Source organism: Delphinus delphis, chromosome 2, assembly GCF_949987515.2.
Source record: "Delphinus delphis chromosome 2, mDelDel1.2, whole genome shotgun sequence".
In the NCBI taxonomy this organism is placed as follows: Eukaryota; Metazoa; Chordata; class Mammalia; order Artiodactyla; family Delphinidae; genus Delphinus; species Delphinus delphis.
In genome coordinates, this window is record NC_082684.1 from 66,934,461 (window position 1) to 66,953,894 (window position 19,434).

The window sequence follows — 19,434 nt, forward strand, 5'->3', positions numbered from 1 at the left end:
TCTTCTGCCCATTTGTGGATTGCTCCTTACAATTTTATTATACTACTAAAATTAAATTTTTTGCCATGTGAGGTACCTTTTATATAAAATATAAACCTAAAATAGAACACAAAATAGGATTAAGTCTGAACCATATTTTTTGCTCTGCCCAGTGATTTATTCATAAAATCATGCAATATTTTATTTCGGTTGCAAGAAGAAAACTGCTATAAAGGTGAAATTATTTAAATATAAATACCACAATAAAAATCTGAATAACAAAAAAATTTCTACTTGAGTTGATGGCCTACTGGCTTGTGGAAATAAGTGACACAACAAAATATAATGAACTTATCCTTGAGACTATTTTGATAACAGCTGACCCAGTTATAAGATGAAAACACATTATTTAAGTTACAACAATGATCTAAAAGTTCTTCCCTAATATTTTCATTTTTTTCGGATGAAAGTTCTCTAATCCATTTTCAACTTTCGTCCATTCTGGGACTTCTCTGGTGGAGCAGTGGTTAAGAATTTGCCTGCCAATGCAGGGCTCGAGCCCTGTTCTGGGAAGATCCCACGTGCCGTGTAGCAACTAAGCCCGTGCGCCACAACTACTGAGCTTGTGCTCTAGAGCCCACAAACCACAACTACTAAAGCCCACGCGCCTAGAGACTGCGAACAGCAACAAAGAGTAGCCCCCGCTTGCCGCTAGAGAAAGCCCGCGTGTGGCAGTGAAGACCCAACACAGCCAAAAATAAATAAAAACAAATAAATAGATTTATAAAACAAAAAAAATTTCTTCCTTTCCGTAGGAAAAGGGGGTGGGGGTGGAAAACTTCTTGACTAAATCCCTCCAAAGGCACTACCAACCCATGTGATAGCAGTAATGTTTTGAGAAAGAAAGAGAAACTTTACTCTTTATCTTTCCCTTTATCATCATCTCACATTTCCTTAATTGTTCTAGCAGATATAGAGCAAGATTGACCCTAACAACCTGGAGATAGCATCAATTCACAGAGGACTTCTTACCCAAAAGTTGATATATGGGTCAATCTTTGGTACCTAGTTTCTAAAATAATGTTTAAAAGATTATCCAATTCCCAGGCTAGCCTACAGTCGTCCCATGTAAATCCATAGTACAACTGAAACAGTAAAACTTCACAATATAAAAATAATGATGTTATCACAAAAGTAACAATATTTTAGTTAATTATGAGAACATCTCTCTAAATTCTCCAGAGTCTTGCTTTAGGCCACAGATGTTCATCACCTAGGAAGGAGATGTTCGTGAAGGATAGGACTGCTACCAAAAAGGTCTAAAATATTACAAACTTGCCTGAGAATCATGATATTTTTATTTTTAAAAATTACTAAAAGAAATTAAAAAATAAAAACTCTCCCTATATACCTAAAGGCTGAAGCTTCAAATTTTTTTTTTTAAGTAGGAGTAACAAATCACTTTATTAATCTAATCTGGGACAGTTTATAAAATATATTTAGATGTGTGGTACTCCCTTTAATTAGGAAAACTATAAAACCATAATACTCTTTAAAAAAAAATCCTTAGAAAAAATATTGTACTTGGGAGGATTCAAGGTCCTGAAGGAGCAGGATGGTAGCTGCCATAGAAGCTGCATGGAGCCCCAGAGAGGATTCCTAGTCATTGTCCAATGGCTTTGATGGTTCTTAAAGATGTTACTGAACTTGAGGGACACTATGTTCCAGCAGAGCAGTCTACCCAGTGTAGTACTGCATGCTAGAGATGATCTGTCCCAGTCAAGCTTATTTCTTTAGCTCTAGTTACCTGTGACCTGGAGTCCTACATTTGAGTCTTACGGGCCATCAGGTCAAACTGGCTAATGAATAGGGAAGAGGTGAGGGGAAGGGTCTACAGGTAACAGGTAAAGGGGTGCAAATGGAAATGAACAGTTAATGAGAGCCTATTATAGGGTAGATACATTTACATAACATTGTAAAATGGGCATTATAATCTCTTATTTTACAGAGATAAGAATATTCAGGATTAGAGAAGTTAAGAAAATTGCCCAAGGCCAGGCTGATGGTGAGTGATGGAGATGGGATATAAATCCTGGTCTGTGTGACTCAAGTCATGCTCCCAAGTCTCCCAGAGAATTGGGTGCAGTGTCACTATTCTCCAAGCCCCTGAAGATTTCTGCTACCACAACCCCAAGAACAAATGAGCTTTATGAGACTTCCCTGGTGGTCCCGTGGTTAAGATTCCATGCTCCAAATACAGGAGGCCCAGGTTCGATCCCTGGCCTGGGAATTAGATCCTGCATGCCACAACTAATAGATCCCACATGCCGCAAAGAAGATCCCGTGTGCCGCAACTAAGACCCAGCACAGCCAAATAAATAAATAAATATTTTTTTAAAAGAGAACAAATGATCTTTACTACAACACTTTTTCAGAGTATGATAAAATACATATATAAAGTAGACACTACAGACCCACAGAAAATTATTTACTTAGATAATATAAGTAAGAAATAGAAGAATCATTTGTTTCCTTTTTTCCTCTCCCATTTTCCTGGTTAATTATAAAGATGTTTCTTCTATTTCTGAGCATTTTTTAATGGTATATCACAGTATTCTTTCCTTACATGATCCTTTAAGAGTCTTTTATACATTAAAGCATGGTCTTGGGGCTTCCCTGGTGGCACAGTGGTTGAGAGTCCACCTGCTGATGGAGGGGACACGGGTTCGTGCCCCGGTCTGGGAAGATCCCACATGCCGCGGAGCAGCTGGGCCCATGAGCCATGGCTGCTGAGCCTGCGCATCTGGAGGCCACAACAGTGAGAGGCCTGCGTACCGCAAAAAAAAAAAAAAAAAAAAAAAAAAAAAAGAATATTTTATCTTTCAATAATCCACCACTAAATTCTAGTTTTGTTTTAAGTCAATAACCATCATTCTACCCACCGTCTATTTTTATTCTAAAAATTTAAAGATCTAACTCACATCAAATAGAAAACCAACTGTGAGAAACTGTAGCTCCATATTCAGTTACATTTTAAGTATGAGCTATTATAATGCAGCTTTCAGATTTCAAATTCTGATTCAGACATTAATCACTATGATTAAAAAAAAACAGCACTGGAAAGGAGGAGTTTGGTAAAAATCAAGACTATGAATCTAGCTGGGTACAGATAAGAGTCCAGATATCTACTCATCAAACAGAAGAATTCTAGTGTGGAAAATTGGCATACCTAAATTCCAATCGTTTTTATCACTAATTAGCTAGATTACCATGGGTCAGCCAGTTAACCTCTCTGGCCCTCAATTTTCTCATCTGTTAAAGTGTTTTAGATTAGATGATCACTAAGGTTCCTTCCAACTACTTAAAAAAAGAAAATGTGACCATGACCTGTTTATGTAACTTGAAAAACATCTGTGAGAGATTTGCTTACAGAAAAAAGTAAATAAAAAGTATTCTTATCAAAGCAACAAAATATCAAAACAAGCTATTTTTTTTAAGGGAGCACTTTATATAAAAACAAGAAAGCTAAAAGCAAATTGGTATATTTAACACATTTATTTCATGGAACGATCATATTTCTTATGGAAAATTTAGCTTAAATTTACAAAGAACTCAAATCTAAATTTGTTTTGAACTACAATCTACTCTGCCATCCTAAAATACCTCGTTCTGGCTCATCTAGGAATTAATGTGTTATATCTATATAAAATGTCATAATTTACAAAATAGATGCATTCCTGAAGAGTTGTTGAGGGAACCACCACTAAGTTGAGTGGGGAGGGGACTCAATCACAAACCCTTAAAGGTCGAGAGATCTAATCCAATTTTCCAGCTAATACAAAACACTCATGACTGAAATATACTCAACCAACAAAAGAAAGCTCGAATCATTCCAATGCTTATCACACACTCAGATACAAATTGTGGAATAATTTGTACAATAATAATAATAATCATAATATAAAATAAAAGCATGGAAGAAAATTGTCACAAGAATCTTTTCTATTTTTTTCTTTTGCTATACGTGAAATTGGTTTACTTTTGACTTACTTTATTACTCATATTTCATAACTTAAGATATGCTTTGTTTTCTGATTTGTCTTTTGTTGCTATGTGAACCGCTATTTGTAAGACATCCTCCTTTTAAAAATATGAATAAGCACCTATTAAATCCCAAGGATTTAACTTGAGACTACAGAAATATATTTGAGCTTTTAGAAAAATAAAAAGGATTATATTTGTAGCATAATTTTTTTTAACTGATATGTTTTCTGTAAAGAAAGAACGAAATCAGCAGTTTCAGTTTCAGGCATAATGGTTGTGTGAAAGTGTCAATAAATAGGTCAGTCAGAAAGTCACATATCAAGGTTTTATTATTAATTCATTGTTTGAACTTATCCAAGCTGCTTAACTTTTTTATGCCTCTGTTAGCTCATCTTACGATGGTTATAAACAGAGAATTTTAGAGCTAGGAGGGACTCTAGAGATTATCTTGTCCAATGTCCTTATTTTACAGATAAAGGAACTGTAACTCCAAAATCAAATGATTTGCCAATGATTTGCCTCTGCCAAATATGGATAATAAAAATAACTTTGTCTGATTTATAGAGGTTTCTTTCTGAAGAGGAAATGAAATTACGGATTTTCTAAAAATCATTAAATAATTAAATAGTAGTATTGTATTGAAAAAAGTTACTTTAAAGAGAAGCTTGTCATAGCATGCAAGTCAAAATTAAAATTTCTCTCAATAAGCCTATCATGTCTACTCTTCTAACCAGGTGCTAGGAAAATATCTGTCTATTTCTGAGGTCACCACATTCCAAAATGACCTGAACAAGTAATTTAAAAATATATTTTCCATATGTTTACATGTCATAAGCTGAGTTAAGTGGCTTTTTGCAAATTAAAGGGAAATTTTTACCAGTAAAAATTAAGCATGAAAACACTGGGTCAAAGTACAATTTAAAAGATGTAAATGACTAAAAATAAGGGCTAGGAAGTGAGCAGAAATCACATCTGTTGTTTGAATATATTAATTAAATTTCTACATTTTAGTGACCTGTATCTTGCTCCTGTTAAGTAGACCTGCCACCTACAAAGCTGAAGAAAAAACAATAAATGTACTGTCATAAGTGACTTTTCCTAGCGAAAACTAAACAATGCAGCAGCTTTTAGCTATAACTAAGTTTAACAAAGCATTTTGAGAAGGATTAAGGATGGAGAAAGAATAGAGATGAAGGTGATACAGATATAGATTGGAAGTAGGTTTGAGGATAGAGGGGGGTAAAAAAAACACGTAAAACAATCTAATTCCCATCTCATCAACTTCAGCACTTTCCGACTTCCTAAGCTACATAATTACTTCAGAAGTACCCAAAAGACATCTAAGAAACCTGAAATCACTAAATTGCAAAGAAACAGAAAAACAGACCGAAGTTTATGCATCTCATTAAAAGACCGTTAAATGAGCAGCTGTTTCTCCATTCTCATTTATGCACACTGGTCATTATATGCAGGCTTGTTCACAATAATCTTGTACCCTGATGAACAAGTGAATGTGGTACTCTATCTAGTTGTTCTTTCCTCAACAGGTATCTTCATATTCATCTTAATATTTCAGATCACACATTAATATGCATGCCTAAAACCAGAAGATAAATAAGTGGATACACAGAATCATCATTATAGAATTTAACCCTAACTTAGAAATTAATACCAACATTTACATGTGCCACGCGCTGTTCTAGACACTGGGAATACAGCCATGAACAAGATACCTGAAGCTCCTGTCTCCATGAAACGGGGACAGGAGGACAATAAACAAACCAATTAGTATATCACCTGTAATCCTGATGAAAGTTATCTTTCTAGACCTCAGTTTGCTGTCTATAAAACTGGAAAACTAATATTACTTAAGTATCATCATACCCTTCTCAAACAAAAATTACCCCCAAAACCTGTAAATAAATAGAACTTGTGCCCTAATTCTCCCTAACATATCCCTGCCTCCAGTGGCACGTGCATAATAACAGAATGCAGGCCAGAGTAGGAAGTAAGCAATGCCATGAAGTACAAGAAAACTAACTGTATCATGGTGAGGCTCAATACAAACCTGTGTTCTATACAGAAACTAACTCTAGTTAGTAAGCTATGGTTTCTCAGATAAGATAATAATGATACATACATGCTATTTTGGAACATATTTTCTCTTAGCTGCGTACTGATGTCCAGATAAGTCATTTTTAATTTAAATATCATGGCTGTCCATTTAAAAACCTTTGTTATCAACTAGACTCTTGTTAATCAGATTATGAATTTCAAGTCACATTTAACATGAGAATTCTTTTTTTTCTCTTCCAGTGAAGAAATAATTTTATTTAATATGAGTACATACTTTTGCAAAATTGCATCAAAATAGGCATATGGTATGAGGTTTGATTCTTGTATTTAAAACAGCAAACTAGTTATGAATGAACAAATAAAACTAAAGGTTGAAGTTCTGACCAAACTACTTCGGCATCAGAAAGCAAGACTATCTGGATGTAAGAAATTAACTCCTTGAATCAGGTATAGTCTCAGTAATTCTGAAATATTAACATATAGGACAATAAGTCAGAGTAAAGAAATATATGCAGATACCCAACATAAAATGTAAGTTGATTTTATGGCCTGAATCAATCCTTTTGTATCTCTCCCCTCTCTCTCATTTCCCCAATCAATGAAAAAATAAAAATGGGGGGAAGAAAAACCAACAGTGAGCAAACTAAGACTAAAACTTGAGCACAAACCAAAAAACTGGAAGAAATGTGTACTAACAATAGAGCCAAACTGCTGTCCTCCTATTTAAATAGTAGTCTTGTTCACTTTTGTATCTTCAGGCTAAGTATAGTACCCGGTACGTATATACCCAATAAATGTCTCATTTTGTTGAAAAACATAGACAATCAAAAGAGACCTTCCACATCCTCCCACCACCAAAGCTACTAACCTTCTGTCACCACAGCCCACATTCTTTCCATATAATGTACCGCCTTTCCATAACAGTTACCCCATCCCCACTGTCCCATTCCTCTTCCAACATCCTCCAAAAGAAGAAGAGACATAGACATTTCTTACACAGACTCTTGATGAAAGCTCAGAACATAACATTTTCATGGTTTTGCAAAGATGACCTACACAAGTGATCTATGAAGAAAACTTGAGAATGACTGGTTAGCATTCCTCAGCTAGGCTCTTTCAATCAGCAATCATCTTAGGCTTGTGCTAGATATTTGGCCAAACATTATAACATAAATTCAGCAGCAAATATCTATGAATCAAAAAGTCATGTTTTGAAATTTGATGCTCAGATGCAAAAATGTTGTGTTGTAAAAATAAAAGCCTTACTGGTATTCTCACCTTCATGGAGGGCTACTCCTCCCCCATTAGCAGTGTGGGCCAGGGAAGTTCCTATACGCAGGATCAACACATCTCTCAAAAACTGGATCTGGATGCATTTAAACTGCCAAATAATTTTGGCAACAAAGTTCTGCACATGAAATTTTCATCAATACTCCCAATTTTGTTCTCTGCTTTTTATAACAACTGAAATCACTGAAATTTGCCATCTGACGTAGCCATTCACAGAAACATGAAGCACCTAAAATCAATACTGATAGTTAGTGGATGTTTGTTGGCCCTGGGTTTCACACTAGGAGGTGCTATAGGCATCGTCACCATAAGAGAAGTAGAGGCCTACTGATGGCCATTAAACTGAAGGAAAAACCAACCACCCATGAAGCTACAAGTAAGGCGTCTAGCTCTTTCAAGAACTACTTACTCATTCTAATTTTTTTTAACATATATACTCAATTTCATAGGTTCTGTCACATCTTCAAAAACCATTAAGAGTTTAGTTAAGTAAGAAACTTCCTGAGATACAGATGATTCAGCAGTATTATCTTTACCTAAAGGCCTATGCATAACATGTTATACTCTGATATAGTTAGAAAAGATTTTTACAAGATACCCTCAACTCTGTATTTTGAAAACATAGGACTTCTGTCCTTTTCCCCAAAAACTAACTGTGGCAACAATTCAATTTCATTTTGGGTAATTATAGCATGACTAAATAAATTTTCTAATGTTTCTGTTAAAAAAATTTTAAGAAACTATTTCCCCAAGAATATACAACAGGGAAAGAATAGTCTCTTCAATAAAAGGTGTTGGGAAAACTGGACAGCCACATACAAAAGAATGAACCTGGATCCCTATCTTATACCATATACAAACATCAACTCAAACTGGATTAAAAAGTTGAAAGAGACCTGAAAGTAGAACCCTTAGAAGAAAATGGGGGTAAGCTCCTTGACATTGGTCTTGGCAATGACTTTCTGGATTTAACACCAAAAGCAAAGGAAACAAAAGCAAAAATAAACAAGTGGGACCGCATCAAACTAAAAAGCTACTGCACAGCAAAGGAAGCAATTAACAAAGTGAAAATACAACCTATTGAATGGGAGAAAAAATTTGTTAATCACATATCTGATAAGGGGTTACTATTCAAAATATATAATGAATTCATACAACTCAACAGCAAAAAATCAAACAATCTGATTTTAAAAGAAGCAGAGGAGCCAAAGAGACATTTTTCCAAAGAAGACACATAAATGGCCAACAGGTACATAAAATGGTGCTCAATATCACTCACTAGTCTAGTCATCAGAGAAATGCAAATCAAAGCCACAATGAGATACCACCTTCACACCTGTTAGAATGGCTATCATTAAAAATACAATGAGATAACAAGTGTTGGTGAGGGTGTGCAGAAAGAGAACTTTCTGCACTGTTAGTGTGAATGTAAACTGGTGAGCCCACTATGGAACACAGCATGGATGTTCCTCAAGAAATTAAAAATAGAACTACCATATGATCCAGTAATCCCATTTCTGGGCATATTTCCAAAGAAAATGAAAACAGAATATTCAAGAGAATATCTGCACTCCCATGTTTATTGCAGCATTATTCATAATAGCGAAGATTCTGAAACAACCTAAGTGTCTGTCAATGGAAGAATGGATAAAGAAGATGTGACACACACACACACACACACACACACACACACACACACACACACACCAGAATATTATTTGGCCATGAGAAAGAAGAAAATCCTACCATTTATGACAACATGGATGGATCTTAAGGACTGTCAATGGAAGAATGGATAAAGAAGATGTCACACACACACACACACACACACACACACACACACACACACACACACCAGAATATTATTTGGCCATGAGAAAGAAGAAAATCCTACCATTTATGACAACATGGATGGATCTTAAGGACATTAAGCTAAGTGAACAGAAAGTGACCTGAAACTGTAAAACTCCTAGAAGAAAACGGGGCAAGGTCCTTGACATCAGTCTTAGCAATGATTTTTTGGATTTGACACCAAAAGTGAAGGAAATAAAAGCAAAAATAAACAAGTGGGATTACATCAAACTAAAAAGCTTCTGCTTAGCAAAGGAAACCATCAACAAAATGAAAAGGCAACCTATGGAATGGGAAACAGTATTTGCAAGCCACATACCCAGTAAGAGGTTAATATCCAAAATATGTAAGGAATTCATATAATTCAATAACCCAATTAAAAAACAGGCAAAGTACTTGAATAGACACTCTTCCAAAGAAGACATACTAAAGGCCAACAGGTATATGTGTAGGTGCTCAACATCACAAATCATCAGGGAAATGCAAATCAAAACTACAATGAGATATCACCTCACATCTATTAGAATGGCTATTATCAAAGAGATAAAAGATAAATGGTGGCAAGGATGTGGAGAATAGGGAAAACTTGCATACTATTGGTGGGAATATAAATTGGTACAGCCATTATGGAAAACAGTATGGATGTTCCTCAAAAAATTAAAAATAGAACTACCATATAATCCAGAAATCCTACCTCTAGGTATATATCTAAAGGAAACAAAATCACTAGCTCATATATCTGTACTCCCATATTCACTGCAGGACTATTCACAACATCCAAGGTACGAAAACTACCTAAGTGCCTTAGATGGATAAAGATATGGTACATATATACAATGGAATATCATTCAGCCTTAAAAGAGAAGGAAACCCTGCCATTTGCAACAACATGGATGAACATGGAGGGCATTATGCTCTAAGTGAAATAAGCCAGACAGAGACAGACAAATACTGCATGGTACCACTTATATGTGGAATCTAAAAAGGAAGTTGAACTCACAAACAGAGTAGAATGGTGGTTGCCAGGGGTTGAGGCGGTAGAAGAAATAGGGAGAGGGTGGTAAAAAGGTACAAATTTTCAGTTATAAGATGAATAAGGTCTGAGTATCTAATGTATAACATGGTGACTAGCACTGGTAATAGAATTTGCTAAGAGAGTAGAACTTAAGTGTTCACACCAACAAATTTTAAAAGTAAAAAAAAAAAAGAAATATTTTAGGTAGTGAATGTGCTAATCAACTCAATGGTGGGAATCCTTTCAAATCATCATGTTATACAGTTGAAATATATTTTAATATTATTTATCAATATGCCTCAATACAGCTGAAAATAAAGAAATATCCAGGATTCAGTAAAAACATGGATGGATCTCACAGCACTATGTTGAAAGAAAAACGTAAGACATAAAAGATTCTATTACATGAAGTTTAAGGATAAGCAAAACTTACAAATACTGAAAGAAGTCATGTCTAGAGTAGATCTTAAGCATTCTCATCACATACACCAAAAAACTCATGGGTATGTGAGATGATGAATGCGTTAACCTGACTGTGGTAAGCATTTCAAAGCATACACATGTCACATCATCACATTGTACACTTTAAATATATATAGTTCTATACGTCAATTATACCTCAAAAAAGCTGAAAAATACACCTGTATGTATAAATAAATAGCAATCAACCACATACTGGTTACCTCAGAGAGTGAGCACTGAGTGGAAAGGAACAAGAGGGAACCTCCTGGATATTAAAAATGTTCTAGATCTTGATCTGGGTAGCAATTATGAAGGCATGTATAATATATTAAGATTAGTACACCTTATGTACTTTCTTGTGAAGTAAATAGCTTTTAAAATATTTTTAGGGCTTCTCTGGTGGCGCAGTGGTTGAGAGTCCACCTGCTGATGCAGGGGACATGGGTTCATGCCCTGATCCGGGAAGATCCCACATGCCGCGGAGCGGCTGGGCCCGTGAGCCATGGCCGCTGAGCCTGCGCGTCTGGAGCCTGTGCTCCGCAATGGGAGAGGCCATAACAGTGAGAGGCCCGCGTACCGCAAAAATATATATATATATATATTTAAAGTTACGGTGGTGGAAAAAAGGCAAAAAAAAGTCAAGAAAAACCTGGAGTGAAAAGTAACATCACAAATGGTTGCCCAGACCCTTGGGAAGCAATTTGGCTTTGTGATATCAACTCTGCAATACACAGAAGATATTCTTTCATACAAATATTTATAATCGGGGGGAAACAAAAACACTGAATTTCTAACAATGGGGAAAAGTTGGGAAGACTGAGTTATATATACTCACTCTGGAGTATATAGCTATTGTAAGGAGTTACCTTTATTGAGCGTATGTTTTATGTGTCACTGTAGCAGTTTGTGAAGCATGCTTCAGATATTTACCACACAAGTGAAATATAAACAAACACTGTGCCTTTCTGACTGTCCAAGATTATGAATGTATATCTACCTTGATTTTTAAAACCAGGGGAGCAGTTCTGCTTCTCAGTTATTAGTGGGAGACATCTAAGCAACAGACACAGAAGAGAGAGATACTGTTCCCCTGGACTCTTCTGGTATTTGAACCATACATTCAAATGTCTTTAGTCCCTGCAGTTCACACAGGGGACAGGCAGGGCGCTCACCTGGCTGGCTTTGGTGGAACCATGGGAGCAGCACAGGGGTGAAGCACACCCACCTGCACTAGGATAGAGGGTGAGTGCCAGCACTAGCAAGGTAAAGGGAATGCAAATATGGTGCCTGCCAGTGCCTCAGTCCAACAGGTTCTTGCCCCACCAGCAGATGCTTTAGGATTAGGAAATGAATCTACTGCACATATGTTCTAGGCACTTCTCAAACTGCTGCTTTTCTGCTGGGTCCCAGGGCAAGTGAATCTGTTTGTGAGCCCTTTAAAAGCAGAATCTCCATTCCCTACAGTCTTATGGGCCTCCTGGATGTAAGTTCCATTGGTTTTCAAAGCCTGAGGTTGGGGCACATGACATGGGACATAAACAACTCACTTCCCAGGGAGAAGCTCCACATTTGTGAGATTCCCTTCTGTCTGTGGGTCACCACACAGGGGATGGGGTTTTTGGTGGGACTGCATCTCTGCCTCTCCTACCTGTCTCAATGTGGCTCTTTCATCCTTTGCTGTGGATGAATTAGTTTTCAGTTTCCCAGAGGAAACTGCTCCATATGTAGTTGTAGATTTGTTGTGTCCATGGGAGGAGATGAATCAGGACCTTACTATGCCGCCATCTTGAACCCTCTAATCATGATGTGTTTTGTCCTTCTATGCTTGATTATCTTCGTCTGCATGCTGGACAATGTATTTGAAAAACATTATTTGAAAAAACAAACTGGTGCATTGGACGATGGCATCCACCTCCATAGAGAACTTTTATTTGCTTCTGTTAGAGCTGTCAATCCAAGACCATCTTAATCCAAGGTCTAGATTTAAGATTTCCTGATCAAACAGATGATAGGAAGTAGTGCTACAAGTTTTTAGGGGGGATAAGTTAGCATGAATTCACTGCTATTCTGAGGGCTCAGCATTTTGTGGTTCCAGCTCATGGTAAGGGACAGACTACTCTTGCCAGACTCCAGGTTTTGATTTAAATCCCTCGGTCTTGTAAGGCATCTGAAAGCAGAACTCAGCTTCAAAGCTGGTAGGCTATGATCAATAAACATCCTTAGAACAAAAGTAGTTTTGAGAGAATGACCTATTTCTGTCAGTTCTGATCTTCTCACACTTCTAAGAATTTGTTTTCCATATTTTATTCAGCTTCTTTAGTTGTCCTTAGCAAGTGCTGGTCTAAATTACCTAGGCTGCCATTATATAAACACAGTCTTGTTTGTTCTAAATCATTAAAATCTGTAAACTGGGGATAAACGGAAATGTTCTTAACTTGCTGAAAGGACCCACTAAAAATGAAAGGTAAACATCATACTTAACAGTGAAAAAGGAGAGCCATTGCCAGTGATATCATACTTGAGACAAGGATGCCTACTATCACTGTTACTATCTAAAATTCAACTGGTTGTGCTAGACAATGCAATAAGAAAAATAAAACCATTAAGAGATACAAACACTACAAAAGAAAGGACCAACTACCTAGAAATTCTATTGAAAAGCTATTAGAATAAATGATTCTGTTAAGGTGACCAAATACAGAAAAGTACACAAAAATCAAGTTCCTAGACAACAATTATTAATTAAATATATATAAGCAAAAAAGGTTCCATTAATGTGGAAATGATAACAGTTTAGGTGTAACTAAAGTAATATGATGCTTTAATCTTTCTGTTCTAATAAACATAAGACACTTGTATTGGGTTGGCCAAAAAGTTCGTTTAGGATTTTCCATTAAGATGTTATGGAAAAACCCAAATGAACTTTTTGGCCAACCCAATACATCTAAATGTAGATTTCTGTGTTATGGATCATTTATAAAAGCCTTTGAACTATTATTAACTTGACCAAAATAAATATGTGCTATTTATTTTGTATTTGTTTACTTGCATATTATCTAACTCCCATACTAGATTATGCAAGAGGGTAGGGACTGTGCCTGTTTCATTCATCATTATATGTTCTGCATGTAGTGTCTGGTATATAGGAGGTAAGATATACGTATCTGTTAAATAATTATAAGTGAATGAACTAATTTAATTTCTGATCCTTACACTCCTTAATGCTTTTAATTTGGTATAAAGTTCACCTTTTATACAGGTAATCAGTGTCATAAGAGGATACCAAAATCTCAGGTTCAAAATCAGATAATAAATAAATAATAACTTTGTCTTTCAAGTGGTTTTAAGAGCAATTTGAAAATTATCATAGAAGCATCTACTGATAGCAACAATGACATCTCACAAAAAAGAGGGAGGGGCAGAAATCAGCCAGGTTAGTGATTGCAAAGTAATACCATTCAAGCAGGGACAAGGAGAATAAGAACCCCAAATTTTGATCACTAAACAGCTATTCACTTTCTCAACTATAGAACTGTCTCCAGAATCTCATTATAGTTGATGCTTTTGAAAGTTTCTCTGTTCACAGTAATCCTGGATCTGATTTCCTACAGGCTTTGTAAAGACACTTTCATGTTCTAAGGTGGTTCTAACAAAACACTTAATGCATCTACTCAGTAAATACTTTTCAAATAAATCTATCAAAAATTTTATAGCACAACACAGGAAAAGAAACAAGCGCATTTAAGAGGCTGTCGGTTTCCATTTCCTCACTTGGGTTCATGGGAATTAAATAAATATCAAGTAAAAAGCACCTGAATCTGCTAAAAATCTGAGTGTTTCAAATGCTGTGACACAAAGTAGTAGAAAATACTAGCTTCAATTTTTCCTTCTATAATATAACAAAACTTGGATTTCTGCTGACAACTTCTTTACTAGGTTTCAGCGCAAAGCAATTTAGAAATAGACAAGTCAGAGACGCTTTAAAAATAAATTAAGGTTTATAATGGAAATGCTGACAGATGCTCCTTTATAATAATGCCTGGTGAGACAATATTTTACAAATGACTACATCACAATATGTGTGCAAGTGTTGTATATTAAAATGCAACAATGCCTAGCTCAAAATTAAATCAGGACCATGAAAAGTTCAGTAGATGTTATAAAATGTGACGTGGCAAGAAAATATACTAAGTTAAAATATAATGCAAGCAAGGATTTATTAACATTTGCCATTTGGAAGATTTAAACAAGAGAGAATCTCAGCATAAATCCTAATGATAGAAGTCAGAGAAGTACAAACTCAGTACAGCCTAAAAATAGTTGACTTCCAATGTGACCAGTGTATACCATAGTTACTTAAGAAATCATATCCATTTTTGAGATGATCATATCCCTAGACTAAGACCAAAGTATAAATTTATAAATACATATATAACTCTTTTTTAAAAAACCTCTAGTATTCCTTCTTCTAGAATCCGTGATCAGCACTCAGCTTTCTGCTGCTGCAAACCTTTCCTGCTATTACAGATCATGCTGTCTTTGTTTTTGATAGCTACAAGCCACCATTTCCAGCAACCCCTGCTTTTGAACTCTCCACACCTATACTACAATATATAATGGTGGTCAAAGCAATTTGGGTCCAAAGACCCAGCATAAGCAATTCTACCACTGTCAAAGAAATATGATAAGCCTTCATTTACTGAGAAGTCAAAACTAAAGAATCAATTTCATGTTTCAAAGCAAAGTAGAAACCCAGGAGCATTACACAGACTTCTTCATTATAAAGCTATATGTACATATTAACATACACCTCATGATATCAGTGCATAGTTCATCTTAAAACAAATACTTTACAATGAATTTTCTTAAATGATACCATTTTCTCTAATTTCATCTAATGAAAATAGTGAATTTGTCTACTTGCATTGGTGTGTCCTACTGAGTTATTCACTAACTCAGTGGCTCTCAACAAGGGACACTTTGCTCCCCAAGGAACATCTGGTGATGTCTGGAGACATTTTTCATTGTAATGAGTGAGGAGAGGGGTGTTACTGACATCTGATGAGTGTTCAGCAGCTAGAGATGCTGCTAAAAATCCTACAATGTACAGGATAGCCCCTTCCAAAACAATCACCTGGCCCAAAATATCAACAGTGCCGCTGTTGAGAAACGTTCCACTAATTCCTTTTTTTCTTACCAAGCAGCAGTTCACAGTTTCCCTTATCTTGAATCCAAATAAACGCTCAAGCCATCAACCAAAAATCAGAACTAAACTTAAGGCAAAGAGGAGGAGTAAGGTATGCAAATGATCTCCAAGAACAACTGACTCATTCATTCAACAAATGATGGAAGTACTGTCAAATTACAGTCTGATACAATACCAGGCATTGAGGACACCATGGTGCTAAGACAAGATCTCTCCTTTTATCTAGCTTATGTTCTAGTGATTCTCAGGCTGAAGAAATAGTCAAACTAAATAAAAAACCTTCCATGCCTGACACATTCTGGAAAACTGGTGTAGCTATGCACACAGCTCCCAATGATAGAGCATTCATTCTGTTTTTGGAAATGTCTTCATTTTAATAAGCCAAAATAACCTTCCCTGTAGCTTTCACCCTCTGATCATAGTTCTGCTCTCCTGAGTCATAAAGAACAAATCCCTGTTCCACATGACAGCCCTTTACACATTTAAAGACAGCTCTCATATACCTCTGAATTTTGTCTCCCAAAGGCTAAAACAATTCCTCCAGTGCCTCTTCATAAGACAGTTCCTCATAAGACACGATCCTTAAGATTGGAAGGAAATGAGGAAAAATACTAAGGTTTTGTAAGAATTTAGGCTATTAATTAGTAATTAATAAATTTTCTTGAGCTATCCTTTTCAAACCCACAAAACTGTTTTTAATAAGAAAGAATATAACATTTACTACCCCCATGTACAATATACTTGACACTTTATATGCATCATCATATTTAATTATCACAACAGTCCAGTGAAGTACATAATACTATCTTTACTTTAGACATGAAGAAATCAGACTCAGAAAGATTAAAGGAATTTTTCCAAGATCAGATGCTCTTCCTAAGCCCATGCTCTTTTCACTATACCATGTTACCTAAAAATGGTGCTGGTTTTCACATTTTAATTCAATCACTGAGTTTTAATTATTTCCATGAACCAGTTTTAAAATGAAGCTAAATCTCAGAGTAACTTATGCTTGCATTAAGAAGAAACTCGCTCTAATAAAAAAGCATTCTAACATCAAGTGCCTTTTAATAAGAATATATACATTCTTGCCCTACCTACACAATTCTCCACATATATACGCTGAATTCCATTTGATTAACAAATTCTATGTAATATATGATGTCAAAAGTTACTATCCCTTAAGAAAACAATCTAATTAAGAAAGACAACATTCATTTGAAATCTATATACCTATTAGCTATACTGAAATAATACACAATGCCAAAAATTCTTAAAACTCATTCATGGGAGTCAGGCAGAATAATATAATGGCAGAGATTAGTAACAGACTGGATTTGCCTCTTAATCTCTCTGGGCCTTTGTGTTCTAACCTAAAATTGGAGAAAATAATAAAAACTACCTCACAGGGTTGTTGGAATACTGTAACAGGTTCTGAATTGGTCTCCCTACTTCCACCATTCTCACCCCTTCCTTCCCACTCCACCTACTTCTATTCTGTACACAAGCGGCCAAAGTGATCCCCTTTAAAACAAAAACCATATCATGTCACACCACTGCTCAAAAACCTCCAATAGCTTTTTTGTCATTTTGGAACAAAATCCCAAATCCTTATCAGAGCCTATAAGACCCTAGATGATCCAGTCCCTGGCTTCCTTACTCATATATTCCCTCCACTCTGAATGCTCTTCCCCCAGATGCCTGGATGGCTCAATCTCTTTCCTTCCATTCAAGTCTGCTTTAAGTGTCACATTCTCAGATAAACTTTCCCTAGTCATTCTCTATTTCTTTCCAATAGCATTGCTCACTAACCAATATTATATTATGTTTTTATTTATTTGTTTATTTCTGTCCCTCCTACCAAAAAGTATAACCCATTAGAACAGGGTCTTTGTTTGTTTCACCACTGTATCTCCAGCACCAAGCATGCTGCCTGGCACACTGTAGGTGCTCAACAGTCAATCCATGAGTGAAGTGAAATAACGCAAATAAAGAGCTTAGCACAACACTTGAGAACAAGTGAGAACATTTAAACAATGTTAGCTATTACTACTATCAACAAAAGTATTTCTGTTATTTTTCATACATTCATTAAACAAACTATCTCTAAACACTAAGTTTGTGCCAGGCATTGTGCTGTGTAGTTTTTTACATGTTGATATTGCCTTTCGGGAAGTTTCTGAAAACTAGCTAGAGAGCCACTGGCATAAGATGATAATTGCACTTCACAAAGTAATTAAATGCCTCCAAAAGGCTTCCAGAATTCTACCCCTTACAGAATTTACAGTTTTTCCTTTAACTTGATCTGGTTGTATCCCATTAGCCCAGGCACAGTACCAGGCAATAGCAGTCGATAATAAAATGTTAACAGTGGGGCATTATAATTTCCTCCTTTAATAGTTTTTCAGGCTGTTGATTTTTCTTAAAACCAAAACCCAAGACAAACTCCAGCCATGAACAATTACAAAATATATGAATCACCAAAGCTACCCAGAGGCACTGATCATATTAACAAATCAAATGAGGTTACATGAGAGGCAACTGAAGTGTAATAGAAAGAGTCCCTTCCCAGCTCTACGTGACCTTATACAAGCTATTTAGCTTCCCTATGCTTCTGTTTCCTTACCTTCAAAACAGAAAAAAAAAATTATTCTACCTCATAAAGATATTATGAAAATGAAATAAAATAAACAAGGTGAGATTTCAGGCACAAACTAAGACACCCTAAATGTCTGCTCTCTCAGCTCATGGAATATAAACTCAGGCAGTAGTGTGGAATCTACTAAAAATGCTCTATACTTTTGTATAATGTCCACACTATCTAGCACAGATTCAGTAAATATTGGCCTTGTACTATATTATACAGGGGAAACACACCTAATTACCCAGTGTTTAGATGGTAAAACAATCAGAAACCAATTTGTCTCAGGCTTTGTGAGTCACTGATGAAGTGAAACTGATATCCATGCACTTTACAAAAGGGAATCAGCATTTCTCTAAACTTGAAAAACCTCTAACATTGTCATTATTCATATGACTCCCCAAAACTCATGTCATTTTTTACTCATTTGTTCATTCAGTCAACACACCTTGAAATTCAACTACATGCCACCTACTATTCTAGGTGCTAGAGATGAAAAGAATCAGGCTTGGTCCCTCATCTACCCTTAAAGGAATTCAAAGGCTTTTTAAAATAGTCAATCTTAAGGGTTATGGAAGCTCTGAGGAGGAAATCAATCATTTTAGGAAAGGCTTCATAGAAGTACTCTCCAATAGAAGTTTCTGCAAGGATGAAGATTTTCTTTAACATGTACTGTCCAATACAATAGCCACTAACCACATGTAGCTATTGAACACCTAAAATGTAGCTAATATAACTGTGAAATGGAATTTTTAATTTTAATTAACTTTAATAGCCACAGGTAGCTAGTGGTTACTGTACTGTATTGCACAGCAGAGCTTTATAGGATAGGTAATAATTGAGCTGAAATATTGAAAAAAGGGAGTAAGG

The 19,434-nt window shown here is 35.8% G+C and overlaps 1 protein-coding gene across 5 annotated transcripts in view; it reads right to left on the minus strand.

Annotated features, from left to right (window-relative positions):
• The window catches only part of NUBPL (NUBP iron-sulfur cluster assembly factor, mitochondrial), a 294,693-nt gene that overhangs the window by 76,453 nt on the left and 198,806 nt on the right, over positions 1-19,434 (minus strand). The window lies entirely within an intron of this gene.